Source organism: Alligator mississippiensis, chromosome 4, assembly GCF_030867095.1.
Source record: "Alligator mississippiensis isolate rAllMis1 chromosome 4, rAllMis1, whole genome shotgun sequence".
NCBI classification, from domain to species: domain Eukaryota; kingdom Metazoa; phylum Chordata; order Crocodylia; family Alligatoridae; genus Alligator; species Alligator mississippiensis.
The window spans coordinates 239,121,351-239,137,449 of NC_081827.1; the positions used below are offsets into that span (position 1 = coordinate 239,121,351).

At 43.0% G+C, this 16,099-nt stretch overlaps 1 protein-coding gene across 2 annotated transcripts in view; it reads left to right on the top strand.

Annotated features, from left to right (window-relative positions):
- The first annotated feature begins 9,192 nt into the window (after positions 1-9,192).
- NCKAP5 (NCK associated protein 5) overlaps positions 9,193-16,099 on the top strand; it is a 464,916-nt gene continuing 458,009 nt past the window's right edge. Inside the window, exon 1 of one of the 2 annotated variants that reach the window (XM_059727432.1) lies at positions 9,193-9,267. The gene's annotated coding sequence lies outside the window, so the exon portion shown is untranslated. Of the gene's footprint in view, positions 9,268-9,616; positions 9,770-16,099 lie in introns of those variants that run through there. The other variant, XM_019480457.2, reaches the window with a different exon arrangement.

Sequence of the window (16,099 nt, forward strand, 5' to 3'; positions counted from 1 at the left end):
CCTGCACCACCCCTGCTGGGAGTCTATTCCAGAGTCTGGTCACACAAACTGTGAAGAAGTTTATCCAACACTCCTCCAGCACCTAAACCATCTCTGACAAATGCTTTGCCCTCTTTTTCTTGAAAACCTCCAACGAAAGAGATTCCACAGCTTCCCTAGGCAGCTTGTTACATTGCCTGGACAGATATTTGGCTGGAGTGATATGACCACGGCACCCATTTCTGCCCGGGGCAGGGGTTCGGACCTGTTTAGGTCCCTTCCGACCCTAAGCACTATGAAACTATTGTTTTGTGATTGTTACAAGGTCAGATCTTATACCATCTTACAGGATGGTGCCCCAAGTTTGTCAGGCTTTATAAAAAGCCCTTTCTCTTTGGCTCAGACTATTGTAATCTCCCTTCTTTACTCTTTGTGGGAGAAGGCATTTTGTGTGGATTGTAAGAATGGATATTAAATCTGTATTTTTGAGGTGGGCTATTTTAGGTGTACATTGGTGTACCTACACTGGTGCAACGGTTCTTGATATAGGCACACCAACAGGCATTTTTCTGGACCAGTCAAAAATGGTATACATAGCTTTAAAGGAAAATAAGGACATCTGTGCAACAAAAATATTACTGTGACATTGTCTCTTCCTGTTATTTGATATATCAAGTTTACTCTGCTCTATAATTGTTTTCCTGTTTTCTACCATGACAGTTAACACCTCTGTCGACCCTTTGTATGCACTTGGCAATTGTAAGGTCCAGATGTACAAGACCATATTTTTGCAAGAATAACTTTTAGGTCTGTGGTTAGCCTCATCCAGATCATTCATCTGGTTGCTTGTTTAGTTCCGGTGTTGGCTGTAATAGAGGTAGGAGAACTCAGAGAGGTATGATTTAAGAGCGCTCTCCCTTTCTGGATACACATTTCCTCCAATTATGAAGAATTTGGCTGACCTCCTGCCTCCGTATATTATATAATGAGATCCAATGTATGTTTTCTATAAATTCTATGTGCTGTATGAGAGCATTGTACGTTAAGGAATGACATTTTTCATGACTTTATGGATGTAGCAACCCATATTTGCAGATACGGTCCATTTGCACATTGAGGTTATTTTGGGGGTTTTTTCCTTTAAAAAAAAATCAAGAATACATGCCAACATAGTCATCTTCAGGTGAATAAAACATACATTTATAGTTTAAATCTGTGTAAACATTATTGTAAAAAGTCCCACAAGGGATGAGGTTTCAATTATAAATCAATATTCATTAGAGTATTAAAAACATAAGCAGATTTTTTCCTATTTAAATCAGCTTGATCCTGAATTTGCAAACCATTTCTCATGTGAATAGTCCTACAAGGGTTGGGAAATTGAATAAAAGTTTGCAAAATCCAGTCTCTTGGTTTCACTACCAGGTCTCTAATTTGAGGTCACCAATCCCACCTTGATCTCTGCTGTATCTGGAACAGTAGTCATGAGAGAAATGCTATAGGATAGTTCAGGATGTTTTAAAATATGCCATTCTATGTGAGTGTGAATACCAGACAGGAATAACCATAGATGTTCCCTATTTTGCTACAAATGGGTGTGAATATTTCCATACTTCCCTAATACTTGAGGATGATCTGGTGCTTCAGTTCACACTTATATTTCCCAGGGTTGAATTATACCTGGTTAGGGGAGGGAGGTCACATGCAAAGGAAGAGCAGATTTTCCTGCACCAGCCCTCTCAGAGCTACAGTCATTAATACAGATCAAAGGCTTTAAGCATTCTGAATCCCTATCCCCTTTTCCTACAGATAACGCTTTATTAACATGCTTGAACAATTGGCCAGATGCTACTATTTTCCTGGCCTCAAACAAGCAGGGATTTCACTTCTCTTCTGTTCTGCAATATCAAACAGCAGCATTATTCAGACATTTAAAAAATATCATTGGAATCCAATCAATACTAAAACTTCATTGACTTCATTGGGAATAGGACTGTGCATGTTGGGCTTGATCAAATGCCAGCTGAAATGAATAAGATGATTTCAGTAGAAGGCAATGGTAGTTGCAGTTTCAGAGTCTTTGTCTACAGTGGGAAATTAACTGGCATAGCTGTTATGGAGTATTGACTGTGTTGGTTTGTCTCTGTTAAGATAATCAATAGAAGTTATTTTTACTTTGGAATAGTGTCTAATACCTATACCAAAAATAACTTATGTGGATTAGCTCTTTCTAGAATGCTATAGTGAATGTCTGTATTTAGGATCACACTTGCCACGTACCGTACCACCTCAGTTCTCCCAAATTGGTATTGGAGATTCTGAATATCTCTCGGGATCTGACTCGGAGTGAAATGGTTGTGGTTCCCAAAAATGATATGACTATATGACCTTGCTAATTGTTTAATATTTTAACACTATTTGTTAGTTAGTAACCTTAGGGCATTATGTCTTAACATTTAGTCTTACATTCCTTCTATTCTGTTTCATTCCTGTATGAGGAGAAAATATAAATTGTTATTAAGAAGGGCATGGAGAGTGTTGAGTTTAGTACCAGACTTCAGTACCTTCCTTGCTTTTTTCTTTCAAATTCTTCATTATATTTCAGGGCAGAGTTTTGATCTTGAAACACAGAGGTTTTTTTAGATAAAATGGTCAGACTGATATTAGTAATTACAGGTGAAATAGATAATTCTGGATTTTGGTTGCCCTATCTAAGATGTGCTCCAAGTTATTTTCACTTTGAAAACAAGAATGGAATGAGTTGCAGATGATAACAATAGATAGGCAAATTCAATTGGCAATTTCTGGTCCTGATCTCACCTGCACTAATTTTATACTGGACAAATTGACAAAGAGACCAGTGGGCCATGTAGGCCAATGCCCTGCCTTCAACAGTGGCCAGTTGCTTCAAATGAAGAAGCAAACCTCACATACTGGACACGGCTGTTTAGTCTTACCAGCTGCTTGCTTTCCACAAGTAAACCCTTTGCTAATTGCTTGCATGTTAAACTTCTGTTGTTTGCTGTTAGGTTTACTCTAAAGAGTTTTGAAATATGAGCTTTGCATTTCTGAGATCACTCCAAAGCAAAAATGAAAGTCACGGACATTTTTGAGAGCATGGTCTCTTATCTTGTAAACATTTATGCTGGATAAAATTGCTTCGGTCTTAGAGACAAGAAGCAATGGCAGGTTTGGAACAGGCACATATACAATCAAGTCAGCTATGCCAAATATATGAAACCCTGAAAATATATCAGTTTTGAAAAGCAAACAAGCAGGTGAGGAACAACAGGGGTTCAGGAAGAGCATAGTTTGATTTCAGAAATATATATTGTTTGTAGCCACCATTATGAGCTGCAAGCTATTGTAGAAAAATGACAAAGCACAGAGTTTTTGGATTGTTTCTTTGTCTTTGTTTTCATGAAATGTTTGTACTGATGGAGGACACTCCTGCTCTTAACATGAGTAGGTGCGGGATTGCTCTTAAACAATTTAATACTTGGAAAGACATTGCCATTATCTAAATATTGCTGTTTACTGGAGACTACACTGGGAATTTCAAGGAAAGCAAGACTGGGAAAATACAGATGGGGTTTGAAAATGAACCAAGAAACTAAAGTTTGTGGTCTCCGACATGGCATCTAATAATCAGACACGTAATCATCAAACCAGAAGAGAACGGTGGTTACTCTCAGACCTTAAGAGTTGTCACGCCACACTGAAACCAGAAAGTTAGCCTTTGCCATTGTAATCAGATAATATAAGATGGGAACTTACTGTAATACTATAGTTTAAACCAATTTACATACCACCTGATGGGTTTTGGTGTTACTTGAATGCTGAGGTGAAATCATATGTGGATAATAAATTATCCAGATGAAGCTAAAATCTTTATTTTCAAGCCAGGAGTATGAAAGCAGGATTATATTGTACTGTAATGTTGTTGTTGTAGTATCACAAATTTAATGTAGTTTAATCCAACAATTAAAAGGTTGGTTATTTGGAAAAATGCCCCCTACATTCTCCCTACAATGAAGCAATTAAGCATATGTGTGGATGAACTTAGTCTTCATTTCAATGGGACTAGGCGTGTGCTTAAAGTCATATATATCCTTACATGCTCTGTTGGACTGGTGTGTAATGCTGCAGGCTTACCACATTTCAACTGATTTTAAAGACAGTATCTTTTGTCTGATATTTGACACCACTTTGTTTATCTTGCTCATGCTCCTTTGTCACTTCCTTTCACAAAGTTTAACACAATTTAAAGCCAGGAAAAAACCCATAAAAACACTAGATCATTGAGTCTGATTTCCTGTATAATACGGGCAGTTATGTTTCCTCAGCTGCTTCTGAATTGAACCCAGTGACTTTTGTTAAAGCAGAACACTTGTGTCTTCAAGATCATAAGTAATCCCTTGCAGTCAAGGATGATTGTCTTCCACGATTGCCTTATCTGTGGGTCCAAAGATGGGTGACAAGGCCAATCTGGGATCAGTAGGGTCTATTGCAACTCGGGCATGTGTTTCTGTGTGGGGTGGATGGCTCTGGATTCTTGGTTCGGTACCCGACATGTTGTTTCTGCCGCTTCTGCTTTTCCATCTCTTGTTACCATTGTAAGCTGTCAAAGTACTGAGATCCTTGCAGAAGATGTTTCCTCCACTTGGTGCGGTCCCCCACAAGTTGATGTTGAATTTTTTTAAGTTGGCCTTGAGGACATCCTTGAAGTGCTTTCTCTGCCCTCTTTCTGAGTATTCACCTTGACTGAGCTGGGAGAATAAAATTTGCTTCAAGAGTCTTGAGTCAGACATCTGGATGATGTGGCTAGTCCAGCGAAGCTGATGTCAGATGATCATCACCTTGATGGTCCTGGTGTTTGCTTGCAAGGGGATGTTAACATTGGTGCATCTGTCTTCCAACTGGATTTGAAGGATCCTCCACAAGCAGTGTTGACAGTACTTCTCCAGCAACTTGAGGTGTCTCCTGTACGTTTTCCACGTCTCAGCTCCATATACAGTAAGGTGGGGATCATGGCTGCTTGATAAACTATGAGCTTGGTTTTGAATCTGTTGCAGTCTTCGAACACCCATTTCCTCAAGCATCTGAAGGCTGCACGTGAGCATTTGAGGCAACATTGGATTTCTTCGTTGATGGCAGCCTTCTGCTAAACTCCTATTATGGTGCCACAGACAGGACACATCTACACAAGACATTTACTGTGGAGTTGCCCCAACTAGCTCTGCAGTAAAGTCTCAGTGTCTACACATGTGGCCCTATTAGACTGCAGTAAACTAATAAATGCCGCCATAGGTTAGGACTTGTAAACACAAGCATACGGCAGCATTATTTAGTGCACCACAACGCATGTGTAGTCACTGAGTTGGAGCTGACCTAGGCTTGGCAGCCTGTCCTCCCCCCTGGACCCTTTGCTATCTGGGGCTGCTCCAACCCAGCTCAACATGGCAGTCCTTGGCAAACGTGTACGCGGCATGCTTGGGAGTGATAAATTCCAGTGCAAATTGCCTCAGAGTTTATTGCATCATGCTAACTGCATGTGTAGATGTGCCAACAGGGGACAAGAGAGACTGAGATACCACCAGTGCCCAAGGCCTTTCCAGGATCAGGGGGTTGATTAGATGACATGGAGTCAGATTATCACAGCAGGTGATCTGTACCTGTGCTACTGAGGAAGGTGCAAAATTCCCATGTTCCCTGGTGAGAAAGTCCTTCCTAATCCCAGATCTGGCAGTGAGTTTAACCATGAGCCTATGAGCAGGATGAACAAAGGCAGGTATCTAAGAAAGAGGTTTCTCTCTGCCACCTCATGGCAAGGACACAGATAGGTTTTTCTAGAGGTGGGGCAACATTTGAAGCAACCCCCCAACAAACATGGGGCTCTGTGAGGCAGTGCACTGCCATGGGGTGTGCCCTGGGCTGGGGGAGCAACTTTGCAGAGGTGGTGTTATGTGGGGACCTGGAGTAATTTGGTAGCCACTGAGGAACTGTCCCTCTTGCCATCTCTACACTCCTGCTTCAGGGTACTGTTCACTCCAGCTGTCACCAATCTCTACATTCAATTTTAATAATATTGCTGTTTATATTTGACTTCTATTTCTCTCCCCTTCGTTCTCTGCCTTTTCCTCACTTTCTGCTACGACATCATTACCTTCTGCCTGCATATAGCTTTCTTAATTTCAAGATATCCTAAAAAATATCCAATGAATTCATACGGAGAGAATGCTTTATCAAAATGTCACTGCCTTTTCCATTATGATATCATATGTTATATTCACTAACCCAGGACTTTGACTAGGGTTGTGCTTTCTTACCTATTTCAGGACTGTGGTTATGTCTCAATAACAATAAAAAGTCAATTTCTTCACGTAGCCAACAGCTCTGAAGCCTAGCTATTGCCTAAACAATGCAAAGGAAGTTTAGCCAATACTGTAAATACTGAAACGGCCATATCTGAGTCACATAGGCAGGATTTTAAGGAAACTTCCTGGTTGTGTCTATGTGTAAGTGGTACTATTTATATGCATTCTTCAGAGACAATCGGAGCTCCGACACTGCCCTTGCAACTATTTCACTGAAATTCTTATTCCTATCTTCTTCTCTTGACTAATGTGACTCCTTCCTTTATGTACTTCCTAAGTCCCAAATTCCAAACCTCAGTGACTTGTACATATTTGGGAATTTATCATTCCTTTAAAGTTCAAAAGTCACAAAAATCAACTTGTGATCTTCAAGTTCTCTTGACCCACTGATTTCTTGAGCTGTGCAACTTCATCTCTACAAGGCTTGTTCTCTTCAGTTGATTCTCAGTGTTCCTTAAATTTAGTTCCAGACTTTCTTTGGTCCCCATCCGTATCTCCTTCGAATAGGCACCACACCCAGTGCGCCACCACCATCATTATTTTTGTCATGTTGTTCTTAGCTGCCCTCTTGTCATTTCCCCGTTATCTCAAGCTCCATCATTTTCCCTGGTTTGTAACCCTTTCTCTAGCTGAGCTAGAAAACCCCATTCAGAGCACTTTGCCTTCCATAATTTTAGTCCTTTTTCCTGAAATTTGACAAATGTGCCTTTTGTATCATGAGGTACCACATTTACAGTGGACACCTACAACCTGTTGTAATCTAGACAGAGAGAGGTATCAGGTATGTAATCTAGCTAGAGAGAGGTATTGGGGCTGGTCCTGCTTTGAGCAGGGGGTTGGATGAGATAACTTCCTTTGGTCCCTTCTAACCCTAATTTTCTATTCTATGAGGTAGTTGGTGCCCTTGCCCTTTGCAAGGCCATTCGTAGTGTCTGACAAAGTTGGCTGCAGCCTATGAAAGCTCATGCCTCTCTCAATGAGTTAGTCTATAAGGTGCCACTCTGTCCAGCTGTAACCTGGAACACTTATATTTGCATTTATTGACTATGATCTGACAGTTTTCTGTGATTTTCTGTGCACATCAAAACAATGTTTAGGGTTTCTTTATAAAGAGCATTAGGATTTAAAAGTATACTGTAGTTTCCTTTGTACTACATTGGTTGAATAACTTTTTTTTGTATTAAGTTCTACATGGGAATAATAGTCAGGCATCCAGCAAAGCATCCTGACTGGCAAATATTTCACTTTACATAACTCTTAATTACTCATCACTGTTTTGATAATTTCAGCAAGATGGGCTGGGAGCCCTCCATGTTGCCAGGTTTCCCCCCAACTTTTGATGAAAACTTTTAACAAAGTATCTATGTAGAAAGAATATTTTTTCTGAATATTTCAAATGACCATTATTCTATGCAGTTGTGTCATCAGGGAGTCATTTACCAAAACAAATACATTGCCTCTCCAGAAATAGAAAAGGTTAACAGCCATGCTCCCCTCCACCCCCAATAGAGCAAATTTCCATGATACAAACTATCAGCTTGTCCTAGGCCATGAATGTGCCCCCTCCCGAATTACAATCAAGGGAAAGACCCTGGCAGCTGAGCACTCCCTCTCCCTTGGCAGAGGTGTTGAGCTAGAAGGAACGGGTTGCTGACCAACCTCAATGGTGCAGCAACCTCAGTTAAGTGGTAACCTGATTTGAAGTAAAGCATCTTGCTCTCAAAGCAGAGAAAGTGCTGAAGAAGAAAAAGGAGGAGAATCCAGGCTTGCCGCCTACTTTTCCTAGCAGAAAGACCCTCAACTTCTGTGGATGGGTCTGTGCAGAGCTGGACACAAGCATGGGCAAACCGACCTGGACAGAAAGGGGCCCCAAAAATGGTAATTTTAAAAATTATTATTATCACTATCTCTGGTGAAGGGGGGCCCGATGCAAAAAGTTTGCCCGGAGCCAACAGGAGTCTAGGTACGGTGCTGGTCTGTGACTCCAGGATCAGACTCAAGTCACCTTAAGAGCCAACAATGAGCAGGGGCAGGGCTCATCCTCCAATGCAGAGATTGCCCATGACCATCCTGGCAACTCTTCCTCCCTCTCTACTCTGTGCACAAGAAACTGTAGGCGTTGATATCCCACCCAGGTGCGGAGGTCTGTATACTTCAGGCCCTCTTGCCTCCTGATCTTGCCCCTGTATTATCAGCCTCTTGAAGGCTCAGCTCAAGCATAGCGACTTCTTCACCTGGCAGGAGGATTACCAAGTATCTGCGTCCAAGAAGGCAGATTTCCCGAACCGCCCCACGGGAGAACTGCTCTTCACTACCCGCCGAGCTGCAGCGGCTTTAAGCCCAGTTTATGGAAACCGGAGTCTCCTCCCTCGCTTGCTCCACGGGCAAGCAAAACTTGGGCACATCCAGGACCTGCACGGAGGATGCCCACTGAAGGTTTTGGAAACATCTGAAGCCCCAAGTGCAGGTGGAGGATGTTTGCCCGTAGTAGGGCCACTTCTGCTTGTGGATTTGGCATTAGTTTGGCCTCATTTGGCCTTGGATACAATGATATATACACAAAAAAAAAATGATCTGAAGCCTCTGGTGGCACACAGACCCCTTCTTCCCCCCCCTTCTCCAAAGCTACACGAGAGCACCGTCCTCCACGTGGCCAAGGTGGTGCCTGGGGGGGTGCGCAGGGGCTGCCCCGGGCTGTCCCTGCAGACAAAGGGAGCCCGGGCTGTCCCCTGCCGCCCCCTCCCCCGGCTGCCGGCGCAGATTTGTCAGAGCCATTCAGTCGAGACGGATGATGATTGCCGCAGATGGGCTGGATCTGACGGCCCCGAGCCGCGGCGGCGAGCAGGGGCCGGGGCGGCCGAGCCGGCTGGCGCGGGGCGGCGGCGGGAGCGCGGGGGCCGCCGCGGGCCAGGTAAGGAGGCACCTGCTCCGCGCCAGGAGCGGCAGCGGCAGGAGGAGGAGGAGGAGGAGGAAGGGGGGGGGGGTGCCCTGTTGCTACTAGCAACTGCAGCACCGAATTGCTCCGCATCCCTAAGCAGCTTAATGCTGATGGATGGCACCGAAATCCCCCCCCCCCCCCCCTTATTTTTTTTTAAAGAGGAGCGAGGCGCGTGTCGGTGCGCCCGGCTCGGGATGCTGAGACATGTCGGTGAATGCCCGCCTCCCGCCGGGGTCCGCGGGGCCGGGCGGAGTCTCCCTCCCGGCCCAGGGGCGCTCGGCTCCGGCGCCCGGTCCGGGCAAGGAGGCTGCTGCTGACCCCGACAGCTTTCCGGAAACAAACTTGCTAAAGAAATCAGTTCCTTGTAGAGCCCAGAAATAGCAATTTCCTTCTCTGTTTCTCCCCCCTCCCTCCTTCCCTTATGGGGAAGCTGAGCACTTTCTCACTGCTTTTCAAGCAGAGGAGTACAGCACAGGTAACCGGTGCACCGGGGGGTTGGGGGGTTTTTGGGGGTTTTTTTAGGGGTTGTTTTCTTTCTTTTTTCCCCCCCTGTGTGTCTGTGGGGTTGATGCGAACAGCAACTGCTTCCAGCAAGGGTCTGCTTGGCTGAGCCTGGGCAGTGGAGAAACCCGGACTAGTGACATGTTCAGTTGGTGTTTATGCACAGCTGGTGCTGGGCAGCTCTTTCCTTCCGTGCAAAGCGTCTCAGAGACTTGAGGTTGCGTGTAAACAGCATCTTCTGTGCTGTCCTCTGAATCCCAGCGACACGAATGTCCTGCCACGACTGTGATTTATTTTCCCTTTTTGTTTTTTTCCCCCCTTTTAGGACAGAGGAGAAGAAATCAAATCAGTGTAATGTTCTTAGGGGTTTGCCTTGAGCAGGAGCATGATGATGAGCCATGTGATGTTTGCTTTCTATATGACGCTTCCCTAGAGTGAGCGTGTCAACCCTGTTGCTTCAGAAGCGCTGTATTTTCTTTCTCCTTGTCTCATGCGATTTTGGTAGAAGCAGCCGAACGATTTGGCGCTCTTGTTGCAGTGAAACAGTTTAAAAAATGAATTGGTGTGATGCAGCACAAGTGATATGGTGTGGACAGAAGGGGAAAAAACTCGGAAGAAAATGAAGTCTAATTAAAGTTAAAATACACAAGGCAGGAAGAGAAAAAAATAGAGTGCTGGGTGATCAATTGCTGTTCCTGTCTGAGAAACTTTCAATTGTCCCTTCTATAAACAGCAGTAATAGACCCATCATCCATTTTTGGGGGGGGAGGAGGGAGTTTGCTCATGAAGTGAAGGGTTTACCTGGGAAGTGATTTAAAACCAAAAATATAATGACCTTGCAGCTTGCTTCAAGGTCCATTTTTTTTGTAAACTGCATAAATTCTGGAGGCCTCATAGTTGACACAGTGTTGCTAAACTTAATATTCTGTTTTAAGTTATATTTTAGATAACTGGCTCCCATAACTGGATATAGTAATACTCACGGCATTACTGTTGAAATGGTTTCCAGGCTATCTGATTGTAAACTTGTATTTATTTTTTTTAAATCGGTGTTCCTCGTTTATCATTAGGAAGTTTGCTGTGCTAACTTTTTAACAAGCAAGGTAACAATTCATAGGCAAGTGATTTCAATCTGGGGGGCTGAGTGTGTATATTACTGGATTGCAGATAAGCTATGTAAGTAAACAGAAGTGCAGTGATCTGTTATTGTGCATGACTGTGGAGCTGTCATGGGACCTTTTCACTAGTTAATAGCAGAAGGCTTCGTGGGAACTGTTTGATCTGCAGGACTTTTGCTTGGCAGTCGTTTACTTAAGATTATTACACTTTGTTTGCAGTCTTGTATTTGCTAGCCATTATTGCATTTTTAGTTCCAGGCTTCCCAGAGTTACAGGTTAGTATGTCAATAAAAATTACTCAGAGATGCCGGAACTGACCAGTTAAGTTTTTAAACGTAGTTGGGAATAAGCTCGCCAATACTCAAAACCTGTAGGACTTTTTCCTTGGGATCTTGGTACAGATTATCAGTAATGAATTGATGTTGAGAGCAACATGCTTCTTGTGACTTGAGTATCTAGAATGCTGCCCTGAATGCTCTCCTTGTTTAAAGGGAAACAAATTGGAGAAATTCAACAATTGTACTTTGGGAGTGGGGGAGGGGGTAAAGTACTCAGTAGTCCTAATTTATTTGCTGAGACTGAGAGCTAAGAGTCTGAGCTCAGTTCACTTGGTGGAAATGTGGAGTTTCACTTCTCCTGTGTCTAGTAGGGCTCCACTGGATTGACAGTGGTAGAACTGAAATCGCTGTCCTGTTTGTGGCGCTGCAAATTTAGGCGTTTTCTCCATATTTGTGACAGTTTATTACACTTGATATGGATTATAAGGTCACAAAAACAGTGATTTGATAAAGTGCTCTATATACCGGGTTTCTACTTCAGAGCATTGGGTATTTGAAGGTATCCCAGAATTTGTTTCTAGGCCATTAGCTATTAAAAGTGACATAGGTAGGTAGGTGGTGCATGCAACCCACTGTGGACTTGACACTGCAATTCCTTCTCTAATTGAGTAGTACTTGAGGAATCTCATTAAGTAATGTGATCTCATAAGGAAGTAGTCATGCCCGTGTCCCTACATAATCTCAGTGATATACTGAGGAGACGTTGAGGAGGAAAAAGAAGCTCCATGTAGATACCCTGGGTGCTGACAGATGTGCAGGTCCTTGCTCTAACTCACGGCACTTTACAAAAAGCGCCACGAGTTAGAGCGACCGTCCCCATCACCCAACAGACATTCTCCTGCTGGGTTTGGGGCAGGGGAAGGAATCAAGCTTCACTTTGGAGCTGATTCAGCAGAGGAGCCTGCCTGCAACCTCTCTCCCCTAGCCCCCCACCCCAGCTCCAGTGCTGTCTGCAAGAAGGGAGCAGGGAGAAGGGAGGGAAGGGAGCTGTGGGCTGGGGTTTGCCCAGCCTGAGCTGGAGAGGGAAGAGGCAAGGTGAGGGGGATCCCAGTGCACCTGCCCCTCACTCCAGCTCAGGCTGGGCAAACCCCAGCCCACAGTTCTCTCCCCTTTCCTTCCTTCAGGCAGCCCTGGGAGCTGGGCTGGGCAGCCCAGCCCTGATCACATGAGGGATTGACAGGAGTTCCCTAAGGCAGTCCACTTTGGAGTGCCTTCATCTGATCCCTCATTAGATGAGGGTTAATTTTTCACGTGATCAGCCACTTTTAAAGTGCTCTGCAGCCGTGCACTTCTGTCATAGTACGTCAGTAAAGTGCTCTCAGGGGGCCGATCGTGCAACAAACGTCACTTCTGTCAGCACCCTTTGACAGCAAACTGGAAAAAAAAGCTTTTGGATGATTTCTTGTCTCCTTTGTGTGGTTATTGCTGGACCATCTTTCTAAGAATGACATTGTGGCTATTCTTGGCCTCAAAAGTATATCTTTCCCTCTTGCATCCCAAGGATTGGGGTTGGGCATCCCCCTGGGGTGTGTGGCCCCCATTGGCAAGTCCCACACAGCCTGTAGCTGCTTAGTTGGACAATGCTGCCCTCTGCTAATGAATTGCTAGTTAAAGCCCTAGTCCTGCAAATCTTTATGTGCATGACTGACTGAATTGCTGCCTCCTTGAAATCACTGGTCTACTCACAGCACTAAAGAACCTGTGGGATATTTTCAGGACAGGGGCTTTAATGACAAGCTACTTAGGAAAGGTAGTAGAAGGCTATTCCCCTCCCCCACCTTTGTTGTTATCTTCAAGGACTCCCCCAGTTATCTACTATTAGTTTGACCCTGGTTAAAATCTAATCTATGTAATCCAACAGTTCTAGCATGGGAAGGGTTGTAAAGCAAATATGGTTTCTATTGCTAATTCCCTACCTTGCTGTGATTATCATGGACATTTGAGACCACAGCTCTTATCCAAGACATCGGCCACATGCTGCACTGGAATGAGGCTGAGGGATTTGCTCAGGACACTCTTTGCCTTTTCTTCTTTCTAGTTCTGGAGCTGTTGCTGTTCATGAAATAATTTTGAAGATGGTCTGCAAAGGAAAGCCTGCCTCTCTCTTTCATGGCTGAAAGTATTATAAAGAGACGCTTCTGCCTGTTCTAACTTAAAATTTAGTTCGGTGCTTATTTACTCTGATTGCCTCTAGCAATGGCTGAAGGAGTAGTAGAATTAAGTTGTCAGGGAAGTTTTGAAAACAAAATTGGAACAAGTGAAACCTGATTTTAAAAAATCAGACAAGTTAAAATGTTTTTTGGTAATACATTTAATTTGAGTGCATTTGAGAAAAGTTTTGTGCTGTTGCCAACAACTCCTATGATGTACTAAGTGTTTTTCTTAATGTCCTAGTTCCAGGCATCAGTTGCTTATGCAAGAATCCCTTTTAAAAAGTGAATTCTGAATGTTTTAGCTCCCCAGTCTTGCAGGGAAAATCTTGAGAACAAAAAGTCAGTCTCAAAAACTGGTCAAATTTGTATTAAAAGGTGGGGAAGAGGGATGGGAGAAAGGCAAAAAAAAAATCAGTTCTTGGGTTGGGTAATGTTGGAGTCCTGTTGTTGTTAAAACTTCCTTACTTCCACCCTTCTTCTTATAGATTGTGTGTTCACAGTTTCATCAAAATAAAAAAGATCCTACTATAAAACGAGGCAGCCTCAGACTCAACCTACCTTAGACATAGTGGGAAAAAGCAAAACAAAACAAAAAAGAAAAGAAGGAGAGAGAAGAATAATTGTTAAAAGTGGGAAAACCAAAACAAACTTCCAGGATTTTATGATGTCATAAAGAAGCAAAAAGGCATTGCCTCTTTTTCTCTTCTTTTCTAGGTTGCTTTTAAATACCAGACTATCTCAGCCAAGTTAAATGCCTGCCAATTGGTTTCCCTACATCTTTGTTCAGTGTTATAATAGTTGTCCTTGTATTGTTTATAATATCCCTTTTGATAGAATCTCAGATCCTGTTGGCCTTTGTTGCCCTAATTGGACAATGCATTCATCTCATTAAGCTAACTTTTTTTATATCTCAGAAGACTTTAAGTGATAGTACATTCCTGGCCTTTGTCCAGTAATGTATATTGTTCTCTGTGACATGAAAGGAAGAAAAAAATCACTTCCTTTTCCCAAGATGAAAGTTACCAGCCATTGGATATACTACTGTACTCTTACGCTTATTTTTTTTCCTGAAGATGAGCTACGTTGCTTATAACAATTCTGTTGTCATTGGCGAATATTAAAGCTGTAGGCACAGTCCTGGGCCAGGTCATTTCAAAGCTAATTGAAATGCAGTGTATACATAACTTTCCCACTATTTATTTTTCTCTACTTTCAAGCTGTTGCTTATAGCTTATGCCCAGTGTACATGTCTACATACGGTATGCTGGCCAGACAAAGAATTAGAAGCCAAACTTGTACTTTCTTAAACTACTGATGACCTCGCTGACATCAGTAGTTTTGCTTGCACATACGTTTTCTTTCTCTCTTTGCTATGTTGTGGTTCACTGAAGGCACAGTGGAATGTGACATCATAAATACTAGAAGTCTTCTTGCAATCCATGGTATGTGTTTAATGTACGTTGCCATACGTAACGGTGCATAGAATGTCTTATTTGTAGAGTCTGATCCAAAACCAGTGAAGTAATTTAGTCTTCCCATTAACTTTGGAGTTGTTCCAAAGTAACTCTTTGAGTCACACTGAGCATGCATTGTGTCTGACCTTGTGTCTCACACAATGCAGCCTGGTGCAGCCTGGTATGGCCTGTGTCTCATACCAGTTTTATATTCCTGCAACTCCACTCTAGTGATTTTTTCCCCCTGCTTTCTAATGAACATCTAATCAGAATCATGCCTATTTGATGTTAATGGGATTGTTGCGTGCCAACATACAAACAGATTAGTGTATGGTTAAATTATAAATAGTATGTAAAATAATACAGGGGAATGCAGGGATTGCCTCTGATTTTTGCTCTTAGATGAAGGATTTGAAGTTCATGAAGCAGAGCCCACTGTTAGCATAAACAGTCTTTTTGGATGATCTTTCTTTTTTCTTTTGCTTGGCATCAGATATCAACTTCCAAATCTCTGTGTCAGTGGGCACGTTGACATGTTCTTTAATGCATGGTGGTTACTGTGCATTCAGATTAGTACCCGTAATAACAGGTCCTAACTGAATGTGCATTTACTGGTGCTACTGTGTAGTAGCATTGGCACACAGGGTTTTCTTATGCTAATGCTCAGTAGACTAATTCTACTGCACATTAGCTTGTTAGCATGGCTTTTGCCATGACATGCTAACACGCAGTACAATTAGTCTACAGTGCACTTAGTGTCTTGTGTAGACGTCCCCACTATTTGGTATTATCACTCAATGTGCGGATTCCATCTACCCTGTCTGGGCATTTGTAAAGATTGCAGCTTTTGATTAAGTGCTGTGCTGTTTGGTGGATACCACATTCATACAGAGGGCTGTCCAAGATGTTCATCTTGTGAAGTGTTGTTCTGAAGCATCCATATCCAGATCTCAGTCTGTTCTGCTTAATCCATACTTCTCTGTCAAGGTCATGTCCAATGGGGGGCTTATTTGGTGTTGATATAAAATGCTGTAGGAATAGGTGTGACCTTTTCCAGTGGTCGGCCCACTCTGTTGCTGCCCGTAGGTTTGATTCAGCATCCCCAATCTCTTCCAGGATCTTGTAGGCTTCATGTACAAACGGTTTATGACTTTTAAGCCTCTTAAGCCTCCATCTGTTTGGGTCTTCAGTTAACAGTTAATGAAGCAGGTGATTTTCATCATCTCTTGTCTCTATTGCCA